This window comes from Siniperca chuatsi, linkage group LG21, assembly GCF_020085105.1.
Source record: "Siniperca chuatsi isolate FFG_IHB_CAS linkage group LG21, ASM2008510v1, whole genome shotgun sequence".
In the NCBI taxonomy this organism is placed as follows: Eukaryota; Metazoa; Chordata; class Actinopteri; order Centrarchiformes; family Sinipercidae; genus Siniperca; species Siniperca chuatsi.
This window is the reverse complement of record NC_058062.1, coordinates 14,905,069-14,919,062: the sequence shown is the minus strand read 5'-3', so window position 1 is coordinate 14,919,062 and position 13,994 is coordinate 14,905,069. Positions and strand designations below refer to the sequence as shown.

The 13,994-nt window shown below is 41.3% G+C and overlaps 1 long non-coding RNA gene across 1 annotated transcript; it reads right to left on the bottom strand.

Annotated features, from left to right (window-relative positions):
* Nucleotides 1-11,734: 11,734 nt before the first annotated feature.
* Nucleotides 11,735-13,675, bottom strand: LOC122868442. Its single transcript, XR_006376106.1, has 2 exons — nucleotides 13,536-13,675; nucleotides 11,735-12,996 (listed from the first exon to the last, which is right to left on the bottom strand). It is a non-coding gene; the product is annotated as an uncharacterized LOC122868442 (long non-coding RNA).
* Nucleotides 13,676-13,994: the final 319 nt, after the last annotated feature.

Below are 13,994 nucleotides of genomic sequence, written 5' to 3'. Positions count from 1 at the left end.
ATTTTAAAAACAATCTTATATCGGTGTTTATTCAGTATTTCAGTTTTTAGCTGGCTTTTATAAGCCCATAAGCCCAAACCAAGTTACGATGACGTAAGTATTTAACACTGGTAAATGTTAATGAGCCGTAGTGATGACCTGTAATGACCTGTAGTTTTTTAATTGTTTGTTTAACTTTGTTAAACTCTCAAAGTTTTAAACTTCTAATAGCAAGTGCTGCAGTGGATGCTGTTTTGTCATAGAATATGGAAAGTAAACTCCAGAAACACGCTTCATTTTTTCAGAAAGACTGATTAAAAAGAAATGCTGAATGAGAGCTTGTATCAAGTTAGCAAAGCTAGTGGAACAGAGGCTAGCCCGACGTCAGGACATTGTATCTCTATATACCAGTCTATGCCATTGAGATGAAAAATCAAAGACAATAAAAAAGAGACAATAAAGGAATCCATCAATAACCTATAAAATAAGATTTAAAAAATCAAAAGAATGCCTGCTAAGAAAAAATTGAAAGAAAAACAATTAATGTTTGTCCAATGAGCAGAAAGCCTGTAGTTTTTGTTCTGTATTCTTTTGATTCAGAAGGCAGGTCAGTACTTAAAGTATTATCTCCATGTGGTGGAGGTGCACTGGATTGTGTTGTGCAGTGTTTCAGATCCCTAGACTGGCTGTGAAAATGCAGGCTGCAGGGGACATGACATGTAGCGCTCTCCTTAACTGTAAGAACTTTTTGTCAAAGTGTCCTTGGGCAAGGCATTGGCAGGGCCTCTCAGCGACCACGAGCAGAAGAACACTATCAGACTTTTATGTAATAAGAATGCATCCTTAGTCACCATGTCTGGTTAAATAAGGGCAACGCTGATACCTCACCGATCAGCTGGCACCGGTAGCGGCTCTTTCTCTCTTTCGCCTGCATTTCTTTCTTTCTCCAAAACCATTTTCCACTGCTTGTTGCATAACTGGATCTGACTCACCATGACAACCAAATGGAAGTAGATTTTTTTATATTTTTTATTTTTACTCCCTGACCCTGTGGCCCTGATTAGAATCGCTTACTGTCGTCTGACTCACAGTCTAAGATGGTCACTCAGCCGATTGTCCCGTGTGACCAGTTGACGCACATCTACACATGCACAAACACAAATATGCATACAGTACACACAAGTTACATAAAGACACATTTTTACAGACATATAAATGCACATGAAATACATAGAATGTTCAGTGTAAGATAAATCAGAAAAACATGTTTTGAAATATATATGCATATGTACATACACACACACACAGGTCTCTGAGGTAAAACACCATTGCAGAACATACTATGGAGCATATTACTCAATAAAATATTTACTAAAAATGACTCCACAAATTCACCCACTGGGTGATCTACAATCCACAGTGACCTCAGAGGTCAGTGCTGCAACGAATGACTTCCTTATTATACAATTATACACATGCACTCACATACTGTACACAAAACTGTATATTCACACACATTCAAATACACACACAGCTATGAATACACCAAAAATGCTCTATAACAAAAGATGACGCATTACAAGCTGCACCAATGGTATGAAATGGTATGCACTTCCTGTATAGTACAGAGAAACACAAGTTTTATTTCAGTTTGAGCTTTTAATTCATGGCTTCGTGCATAAGTCCCTATAAATTTCTGTTTATCCGGTTGGAAAGCAATGCAGTGAAATTAGACCAATGGTTCAGCACCATCAGAGAGAAGAGATATCTGTGTTGCCAAATCTCGCAAGAGTGTGTTGCTGAGACAGAGATAGATCTTGAAAAAAGTTAATTTTCTCCTGATTTGACTGTCTGAAAAATGCCATTTTAGTTTCAGAAAGTTCGGAAGATATGTGGCTTGTAAAAAATGGGTCCAATATTTGCTTTGGTGACTGTGGGACAAAAGAATCGGTCATAATCTGTACTCACGTTCAACTCATGTGACACAGATACAGGAAATGACTAAGAGAGAACCGTCTGAACTGTCTGTTGGTATATCTGTCACTGTTATCTTTTGAAAATGGACTCATCAGTTGAAACACAGACATGCACATACATGTACACACACACACACACACACAGTTGGAATAGTTATCACCATGCTTACATATCACTACACTTTACATAGAGCTGATAATGTTTTACAGAACCATAAAGAACATGTAGAAGAAGAAGAAGCACAGAATTCTCTTGCAACACCATTTTCCAAATACCATTACTATACAGCAGGAATGATTGCAGAATGTTGCACCAGAGTTTGCTCTCAGTAAATTGGTATTGGTAAAAAAGTTTCAAGATATGGCCTCCTTTTTATAGTTTCAGCCCAAGTTCATTTGGATCATATTTCACCCAGGCTGAAAGAACTGGTATTGGTCTGACTTGAAAGTTGTCTCGAGTTTTCTTGTAATGAGTAGCTTTTGAAAGCATCCTTGTGTCATCTCAGTTATCACAGTGCTGGTGTTTTGTGCGGCTATGTTAATTGTAATCTTTGTGAGGCAAAATGAAAGGGGAGAGTGCACGGCACGCATCTAGGTTTAGACCACAGAATGGAGAGGGATATTTTTTTTTTTTTTTTTTTTTTTTTACCAGAGATGAGTTCAAAGTTGTAAATCCCCTATGAATACAACATAGAAACTGAGGTCCACAAACAAAACATATCCCATCTGAAGATAAACAATGTGTCGCGGTCATGTGTCTTACTGGCATAGTCATTTCACTAAGCTTGAGTGTATGTGTTGCTAAGAGACGCGCAAGTGTGTATGTGTGTGTGTGTTCATGTGTGGAATGTGTGACGTCCGCTCTCTCACAGGGGCGTGGTTGTCCGTCCGGGACTTCGCCGCTCACGCACACCCAAAGGCTTCAGGGGAAGAAGGGGAAGTCATAAAGCCTTTAATAGCCCCTCTCTGAAGCTTGTGTTACTGTCTCCCTGTGTGTGTGTGTGGGGGGGGGGTCCTATGCTTGACAGGTGCAGATCAAACCTAACTTGGACACAAACACCTCACACACACACAAATACAACAGCCTAACCAGGATCAGAAGTTGCAAAGACTATGATGTACATAAGTTTCTGCTGTTTTACTCCTATAGGCAGTCGTGAAACCACCATTACTTCTGAATCAATCTTGATTATTTATATTCTTTATGAGTAAAATACAGGGAAGAAGATTTTCTCTTGCTATGACAGGAACATTAATGTCACCACAATCAGTGTCACACTAACTGTAGCACACTCAAATTTAAACTTTTAAGCACATCAGTTAACCATAGATCTCGCTCACAATTATTTCCATATTGAAATAGTGTCCAGCTTTAAGTGATTTAGACAAATCTGCCGTGCTTTGTCTCTTTTTGCTTAGATTACTGTAACTCTGCACCCCTGCCCCAGCAAGTCCGTCTCTCAGCATAAAAAAGCAGCTTCAAGTTTCACCAAAACAAAACGAGACAAGACCATTTCACAACAACTTTAGCAAAACCATTCAGAATTGATGAGGTTATAACTTTACTATTTCGGCATGGATGTGTATCCACAAATGGATGTGTCAAATCATAAGCTTCTTATTGACTGCACACACATTTTGATTCAAAGCTAGATCCATAGCTTTTATTTGACTTTAGCTTAACATATGCCATTTTTCAAATCACTTCTTAGCGCTCAATTTAGAGACTTGAATGTAATAACTTTCTATTATTGTTTTTGGCCTTATTAATATGACTTACCATACCTCGGTTCTATATGTCCAATGTGCCTTTGGTGATCATTTTCTCTATTCAATTCTTTGAAAAGTGCTTTGTGTTTTTCAAAGTGCTATACAGATAAAAATTATTTTCTTACGAATAAGAAAAAGAAGGGTGTATTCTTGGATAAAAGCAAAATAACTCTACAAACAGTTGAAAACAAGTTTGCAAAATAGTACTAAAAGCATGTTCTGACATCTAAACAACTGCTATTAAAAGGGTCTGAATTAACAGTGTCTTTAGGATAAATGTGTTCACTCTGATTGTTGTCAAAGAAAGAAATTATCACTATCTGCTGGGAGGGATGATTAAAAACACGCAACTTTTTGCAACTCTCCACTCTCTTCAACTTACACAAGACAGTGTAACTTGTGTAATCTCAGTATGTTTTTCCACTGAAACCCTGCACATTTAGCTCGCTCCTCTTCCTGCCTGCTATTGACTCAAACAGCCTTTGCTCATTTATTAGCAGCTGTGCGGCCAATTATCTCCCTGCCCCCTTTCCTGTGTTCTAGCAGCAGCCTCGGCCATGCACAGGGGAGGAGAGGGGAGGAGAGGGAGGAGAGAGGAGAGACGAGAGAGGCAGAGAAGAGGCGAGGAAGGGGAGGGCTCCTCTCCTCTGACATCGTCATAAAGGAATCCCCTGCACTGGGCTGGGTCCGCCCACTCTCTTACTCTCACCCTGTCTGGCTCCCAGACACACTCCCGTCCACACACACTCCTGTCTGCACAGTTGAAGGAGAAACAGACCCAAGAGAGAGAGACGAAGACTGGGAGACACAGAGAAACACTGAAAGACAGAGAGAGGAGGACGACGACAACTGGGAAGTTCAACTTCGAGTGTGACACTGAAGAGCATGAGGAAAGTGAGGCTGAGACAAAAGAAAGGAGTAAAAACTGCTGTTTCAGGTAGGTGCAGCACTGTGTCTGCCAATTCGCAGAAGTTGATTGTTCGCTGTTTACTGTTTTATGACTTTATGATCCGACAAATCTATTTGGGTTTTTTTTGCCTTGAACCACTGGTCTTCCACAGAGAGGTACTTCACACTCACTTCACAGCAGTTCCTGCAACCTGTTGATCAGGACAGACATTCACACGGAGCAACAGTAAAGTGTGCCTGCTGTTCAAATGTACTGTAATATTGGCACTGGAATATTGCCCTGATCTGAGGTCTGCCACTGTGGACCGGCTCTATTACAAAGGTCAGACGTAAATAGTTCCTTTGAATGGGATGGCTTCATTTCTGTCTGTCTTTACGCCTGGCTGTCTGTCAGTATGTGTGTTTGATTTAGAGATCATATCTCCACCTGTCTGAATGACTTACTGCATAATTGCTTTCCCTCTACCTGTTTGTCTGCCTTCCTTTCCAACTGGCTGCTTACAGTATGTATGTCATCCATCTATCCATGCGTGTCATCTAACTGTCTACATGTCCATCAGTCTGTGTGCTTCTCCACGGGGTGTTGCTGGCAGCACAGAGTAGGAATCGAGGTCATAAAAAGTTCTAGAGAAGCTGCCGTGAGACGTAATGGTAGTGGTGAAGCGAGGCCGGAGCCGTTCAAACATTCCTCTCATTGTTCAGAGGCCCTGTAAGTCTGCGAGCTCCCAAACCTCCATGAAAGGAAGGGAATCCAGCAGCTACTGTAGTTAAACCAGTTCAGGGCCGGCTGTCTCTGTCTTCCTGTCCACTGTCCTGTCTGGTTCCCCTCTGGGGGTGTTGGTATAGACTAAATTGGGCAGTGGAAGGCGAAAATGAAGCACAGAGGAAAGACAAGATAAGAATGAGTTAATTTAGCCCCACAGGGGGGAACTGTTGCTTCGCTCTCTATGCGACTGACTGTGACCTCAGATAACCTCTACGCCGAAAGACATGGCAAAGAGGAAAGAGAGGTGGGAGGCATCGTTATTCTGCCTTTTACAGTAAGGAATCATTAGATTGGAAAACCTACCAGGGAAGGCCAAATGGATGAATGGATGGAGGAAAGAGGGAATAGAAGGAGAGAAGGTGGGGATCCATGGTGGGGTGACTGGGTAGGTGGGTGTGCCCGGCAGTAATCTGTAGGAATGGGCCCAGGCTCAGGAAACCGTGGCGTAGTGGAATAAAAGTGTGTGTGTGTGTGGAGTTTCTGCATCCATTTGTGCATGTGTGGTTCAGTGGCAGCAGGGCGGCTGTACACTAAGTACAGGGCTGGTAGTAGTGGTAAGGGTGTTTGGCAAAAAATCAGGCTGAGGATAGGGTTACACGCATTGGGCTATAGGGAGCGGACCACGGGCTTGGGCTGGGCTCTTCATTGCTGAGGCTAGCTTTACAGCCGAAGAGACTTTGAGCTTTTCTCTTTTTCTTTTTTTTTTTTAAATCTGGAGCTGGAAAAACTTTTTTATTCTCAGACTAATGTCCCACATGTGATGCGTTCCATTGATTCCAGGCCAGCCAATGAACGTTCCCCTTTGATTCAGGAAAACTACAAGAGAAGGCCATAGTAGAGCGCAAGTCTGTTTGAATGTCAGTGAATGTCACAGCCTCAGCAATAATTACGCCCTCACACGAAACATGAAAGAAATACAATATTACTCACATGCGCAGACATACGCAGACACACACACACTCTGTCTAATAGAGCCAGGGTGTGGTACAGTGTAAGGTGTGTGGGTTCAAAGATCTACGTTTAGGTCGGTGGGATGTGTTCTGCATTTTCACTACAGTTTTGTGACAATTTTTGCAGATCTTATGGTTGGGGTTAGGAAACTTTCAGGGCTGAATTAACATCCTCCCCACATGTTTTAGAGGGCTATTTCTTTGAAAGTTATGTTGTTCTGCTGCTGAGTTTATAATTGCTCAGATTAAAGACAAAAAAACATTCTCTTTCAAATGTAATGTAATGTAAGTTACAGAGGAAATGCTGCCACAGTCTCTGCTGTGTCAGGCATCTTTCCTCACCACGCTCATCTCTTCACCATTTTGGACTTAGGTGATCTAGTTAATACAGTTACTTTTCCACGCTGTCTTCCTCGGTGAGCCACGCTTTGCACTTATCAGGGTGAGGTGTAATGGATACGGCAGCAATTATAAAAAGCAAATGTGTCATATTTACACTTTAAGAAGGGAATTCAGACGTTATTGTAACCCTTGTGCTCCAATGTTGACATAATGTCTTGAACCATTGGACTTATATATATTTATTTCACATGAAGCTGTGGTTGGAAACAAACCACACTCTGTAAAAGTCTCTGATGCAATGGAAAGATACGAAAATGACATTTGCTTCAGTTTGATACATAATTATTATTGAAGTGCACAATAGCAGCACACAGCCAGCCTGTGAGTCGCCCTGCTCACTGTTTGCTCTGTGAAGGAGGAGGAGGTGTGAATTATGTCAGATTGGTATGTATCTGTAGTATTCCTGCTTTATGAGACAGGTTGAGAACCCAGCTAACACACATGCCATGTTTGTCTGGCAGCCCACTGACATAACTGTGTTTGTTTATTGATAGCAAGCATATTGGCCTTCGAGCATGTGTGCATTTCTTAGTGCATCTGTGTGTGTGTGTGTGTGTGTGTGTGCGTGCGGGCACAAAAGGGCATAGGGAGAGAGAAGATATGTGTTGAAACAACAAGGGGTTGAGATCCAGCTGTCTCAACAGAGGCTTTTCCACTTAACTGTGTGCCCTTGTGTAAACGTCAATGTCAATTCTGAACTCTGGCTGAAGGGGAAAGACGCTCGGAGAAAACAGCCAGTGGCCACGTCTACACTTGGACCTCCATACGTCGTGTGTGCGAATATAACCTTAGTAGAACACACACATTGTATAAACTGTACACCCTAAAACCATCAAGGCACCCTCACACAAGGCCGTAAGCCATGAAGACACTCTCTAAAAACATTTTGACTTTACTAGGGTACATCTGCTGGCGATCATCACTCAGTGATACAAATTTTCCCCTTCTACGCCTCCATCAGGATGCAACACGTTGGCACAATTATGAGCTGCCAATGAATTGCAGCCCACATGGCTGAACCTTATGATTATTCCTAACCATAATAAACATCCAATTTGAGAAGAGTGTAACAACAGGATTGCCTGGCTCCACCATAGGACTGAAAAAAAAAGACAGGCCAAATGCATAAGGGAGACATGTTGAGATCCTCGCAGCGAGCATTTGAGGTGAGGTGTTGGACAGCGTGCGTCAACCAGAATGCCGTCATTACAGGGGAAGGGAAGGAATGAGCTCATAGACATTAACGGCTGCGGGTTCGACGGGGGGAACGCAAAGGGGAAGAGAGAAACCGATGGAAAAGATGAAAAGGCAGAGAAAATAACACACAAGATGAACCACTGCCAGATGAAGGGATGACGGGATAGAGGGTTTTAGGTTGATGGAGGAGAGGAGTTAAAGAGGAGTTAGCGCACCGTCTTTGATGGGTGCTGGGACCTTAAACGACCTACTTTCTTGAGACTTATTGTGACCATGTGGAGACAGAACCATCGAGAGATATATAATGCACGTCTCATAAAACAAAACTGAATTTAAGGAAACACTTACAACAAAAATCCAATACCAAATATGTAAAGATTAATTTTTATGTAGCTGAGTGACAAAAAAAAACGCTTTGCGCCACATTGTGAAAATACTACCTCTGATAGCTTGGCTCTAAAGTTACGCTAATCTAGCTGGGGCCTCAAAAATGCTCCTTGTAACTGTAATCTGTGAGAGAGTGTAAGAGAGAGACATTTACAAGACATTAATAAGAGAAAGCAGACAGAGGCAGAAACAACGGTTTTCTAAGTGCTTCCCAGTAGCACCAAAATCACAGTGTGTTCTGAGCAGTTATAATTTGGTGTTATTGGTTGATTGGACCACAGACCGAGAGAAACAACATTGGCCTGGAGGAAGCTAGAAAACGTCTGCACATGAAACAGGGTTTATATTTTGTGTCAGGCTCAGTGCTGAGTTTATGGTTTGCTTCTTAGACTGGAATGCAAATTGCTTCATTGAGTAGCATTTAAAATATTCAACTTTAGAAATAATACGGCATAGAATAAGAAGAAGGTTTTGTGCCATTTTGGGAAGCTCTCAGACCTGGCTGCAGCACATTTGTGACAACAATGATACAGCGTTAGTGAGTTCACTGTGTCCCTGGCACAGCTCTCCAGCAGGCCCACAGTGACAACAGACAGCTGGCTAAAACTTATTTAGAGTCTGGAGTTCCCCAAAAGTGTCCCACTGACTCATACCTTGTACATGGTGGAATATTCATACAGCTGAAAATAAAGAGAATTGAAGAGAATGGCAAAAAAAACGCATTCAGCGTGGATCTGGAGCTTGGACTGACATTCAATTATTTAAATATGTCCTGTCCAGACAAGTAAAATTCAACAAAAAGGAATTTGTTGTAATAAGTTCTGCTCCGGGGGTGATGAGTGTATGTGCTTGTCCTTCTTAGCTGGCATAGGATGGTATCAGATTTGTGTCATTTGACAGGCAGTAATAAGAGGCAATACCATATACAGTATCAGTTTCTTCAAACAATATGAAAATTCTTGACAATTTCTGAAGAGATTTAGCAGTAGCTTAGCAGCAGAGGAAACATGGCCCAGTGCTCTCCAGCCTTTTTTTTGTTTGTTGTTTTCCACACAAGGGGGCACAGATAAAGGGGCAGAAGTAGAACAGAGCGGGGCAAACGTCTTTACAGGGAGTGCCACTTGACTGGTCATTTCCTTCTAACCTAATTCTCCATTCTATCATAGAAAAGCTATTTTTATAAGAGGCCACGGGAAGTCTGGGAGTTGACGAGAACCATGAACATACAGTATGCACAGGGCTGAGAAGGCGCAGTGACTATGACCTCTGAATGACAAAGATGTAGCACATTAGACTACTGTGATAATTCCCTCTTTCACACAGAGATATAGATGTGGGATAGAGTTAATCTGGCAATGACAAGATGGCAGCATTAAGTGTTAGAGGTGATCGTGATAGAGGAGGTCTATTATGGTGTTTATTATTTGTTTGTTTTTTGTCTCCCTCTCACCACAAACTGTCTAGTTGTCTCTGTTGGCCAGGGGAATTCCTGGCAGAGTGATTTTTGAGACTACAGGACTGAATCACATTGCCAGGGATTTCCAATGGCTGACATGAAGAAAGCAAGCTCTTTCTCACAAATGCAGACACACACACTAATTTGACAACTCACACACAGTCACACCCATGTTTCTAATTTGCATGCTCGCACACAAACACACCCATCTCACTCTCTGTCACGAACAGACACTCGCATGACCTGGCTGTGCGGCAGCAGGACTTAACCCACATGTGAACAGTGAGTGTCTGCCATGTTCACAGTGGTTAAGTTCTGCCGCCACAGGGCTGCAGCCTGCAGGGGGAGAGTAAAGGTCAGGGAGGGGCCGCACTGCATCAAACCAATGCTCTTCACATCAACACCAGACTTCAGAGGAGCACGATGGCATCTACTGCAAAAAGCTGCTCACTATGGCTGACCTAGAGCCATTTTATATCCTCCAAAGACCCCAAAATATTTAAACTCTTTAAATATAGTGTTTCCATCCACCTGTTTTTATAAGCATTTTCAATTTCAATGAGGAGACTGTAACCTTCCTCAGATCAATACATGAAACAAACATAAACACCACATTTTCATCACGTTTTCAACATCATTCACATTCGTTTGAGATTTGACTCGCACTTTTTTTATGTCATCTCATTGCACCTTCTTCTTCTGCAATAGTTGAACAACACCTGACTGGAAAATTAGCAATACCAGCACCCAAATCCTAATATTTGCATAACAGTAGTGGATGAAAACATGCATACATTAGTATTTTCTTTTGCAGATTTCAGTTAAAATGTGCATTAAATTCAGATGGAAACCTGACTATAGTGTAGCTCAGTGCCATTTAACATGTGAAAACTGTGTATCAAAAAGCCCTTTATCTTTCAACTTTATCGTTCAAACACATGCTTCTCATTTGCTAGATTGATTGATTCTTGGACTCACTTTTTACGGGCCCACCAAACTTGAGACTCACACCTAATCACTTCTACCGTGACAGCATATGTTGAAGGTCGAGTACGTTTGTAGTTCCCGGATGACTCACTTTTGTGTTGTGAAAGCATAAAGGGTGGTGGACTGCGGCCAAGAGGGCCGTATGGGAGCAGGCATCACAGTCTATAAGCTTCTGGTAATAACTGGTAATCTGTTGAATTAGCTGAAATTGTGCGGCTTCAGTGTGTCAGTGTCTGCTAAATGTCAGCTGTCTCATTAGTGTCGAGGGCCGCTCCTGTTCCTGTAGGGCGAACAATATGTCATCTTATGTCGTCATTTGTATCGCCGGCTGCCAGGGTCTCTCAGGGGTAGCATGTGTGTAACTTTGTGTTTGCATTCATATTTTCTTTATGCTTCCACTTGTTGATTTCTGCATGAGCAGTCTATTTGTTTGACTTTTGTGTGCGTTTGCCTGCCTTTCCTGTATGTGTGTGTATCTGTCTGTCCCACCCCCACCCCCCCGCTGGGTCGGTCTCCTGTGCCTGCTGTGCTGATAATCAGTGTGTGACGTCGGCTGGCTCAGTTCAGCAGGAACAGGGGACTGGTCTCATTTCCACACACACAGTAAACACACATACACACTGATCATTTTAATACCACTATAATGACTGCAGCCTGTTATGCCGTCTTAAAGTCTGGATGTGTACGTGCATGTTTAAATAAATCTATTTTGAAATTATTTACTTGAGTCGATGTTTGTGTTAAACAGTGATTTGTCTCGCTGAATTCCTACTTGCAACATTTTTTCCCTTAACAGATGTACACACTCACATTCTGTAATGAAACACTTTACTTGGATTTATGCCTGCTGTCTTATTGCATTTACAGACCATTAAAATCTACAGTTTTCATGAAACCATATAAGCTATTTGAATCAAAAATCTATGTGAAAATTTTAAAATAATTAGTCTTTGAAAATGCATAACTTGTTTGTAATAAAACAAAATTTGTAATAAAGTCTGCTGCAGTATTTGCTAAAGTGTTTTTGTATGTGTTGCTTTCATTTTTTGATGATTCAAAGCCAAAATGACACTGTGTCGTTCCTGTTCATTGTCTGTTGTTGATACCATGTTTAGTAAAAAACACTAAATACAAGAGCTGCAGTTTCTTCATATGTGCCTTTGCTTTTTAAACTAAAATGTATAAAATGAATACAAAGTTGATACTATGTGTAGTTTCACCAACATTATAATTAAAACTAAATATATTTGAAAAAAGCAGTATAAATGTCTTGTGTTTTTTCAACCATGCCTTCAATTATAGAATAAATCTTACATCACAAACACAATATTGAAAAATTATATATCCCTTTCTCCATCACCCTTTTTTTCTTCTTCTCTTGGTTCAGGTCAGGAACAGGAAATCAAATGCTTGTTTTCATTCCAAACTAAACAAGTTTACACCAAGAGGTTTTTCCTGACAAACAGTAGTTCCTCCTCTCAGCTAGTGTTCATCAGTGTAATACCCTGACTTTTGCCTTTGGCTGGAATGAAAGTCTGCATACTCTCATGGCACCTGGCTGCCTACTCTTGACCTAAATCTTGAATGGTAAAAATCTGTGTTGCTTTGGCTAGGTCACAGTACAGCAACATTAACTTTATACCTCTTGTGAACTCTCCACTGCCTGACACTTTTTCCACACATTTGCATATCTGAAAGGGAAGACAGAAAGAAAGACATGTTGACTACAGAGAAAAAAATCAAGAAACTGAGAGACATAATCAAGTTTTGGGGGAGCCATGTTACTGTCAATAAAACATTGAGGGAAAATGCACATTTATTCTAGGGAGGTTCTGGCTCGCAGGCAGACGCCAAAGAAAAAAAGAGAATTGAAAGCTGCACTCTCATAACTCTGATCCATTGATAAAGGTCGACATTCATTCAAATTATAGAAAGAATTCAGAAAATACAAATCTATATCTACAAAAAATAATGCTTAAATTCAATATTAAAGGTCGAATGAAGAATGCAAAATGAATTCACAAATCTTAGTGTTTTTCTATTTTGTCATTTTCGCCTCACTTTTTGATATTGTACATTTATTTTTCACACAGTGACTTGAAGTTGAAATGAATGAATCTGAGTATGCAGTGTCCATGTAGTCACCATGCTTAGCTCATTGCTTTAAATCTGTATCTCTGTAACACAGTACTGCACGATCCTGTCCTTAAAGAGAACCTATAAGAGATATGAAAAAGAAAGAAACATTTCTTTCAATAAATATTTTATGGTCTGCAGACATACATGAGACAGCCTACTGTGTGAATTCTCACATCAGCACTTTCGACTGGTTTTCTCAGCTTGTCTCTACATGATATGTAAATAGGCCTAGTTATGTGACTGTAAAAAAATAGCAGCAATAATACTAATAGGCTAATAATGTTCAGTGTATTCACAGATGAATAGACGGACACCAGAGGGTATCTACACGTCAGAAAGGTAAAGGGTAAACCTGTCACCGTCCTCTGTATTTCCCAGTCACCATGGTGACCTGTGATAATGTATTGTGGTTAAGCTACGATTATGTCAAATTTGATGAAAAACGGTGACACGGCAGCAAGCACTTATCCGGATGTTTGTCCTTGCCGGGTGGTTACTATACCAACAGTGACACATGGCCGTCATCGGCCTCAGCCAGCTGCGTCAGAAGAGGAGACGGCGGTTCAACTGACTACTTCCTGTTTCTGAGAAAGCAGCGTGAGGTAAAACACACCTACCCTTTAGTCGCTATTACCGTCTCACTGGTCTTTCTCTCTTCCATTTATCAACGACTTTACCTATCTATACATTTATTGCTCTATTGTGTTCCTTCTATAGCCTATCTGAATGTTTATCTTTCTGCCTCAGTCGGCCCCGCCTCTCCCTGTGAATGTCTTTCTTCCTCCCTCGTCACACCCACGCACTTGCACTCCCTCACCTGCTGCTACCTCCTCAGGTTGGCCAATAGGCTTCCGAGGTGGGAGTTCCTATGGCAACATAACAGGTAAACAGAGGTGGAGATAAGGAGCCAGGATGATGCAACAGGACAGAGTACTCACCTCCCATACACACAAGGGCATAGGTTTGGTTTCAGTAGTCAGGGTGGGGGGCTTCTGCACTAATGCATTTGTATCAGAAATACTTTATTGATCCCCGAGGGGAAACTCTTTACATAACTCTTCTATATTCTTTTAAAA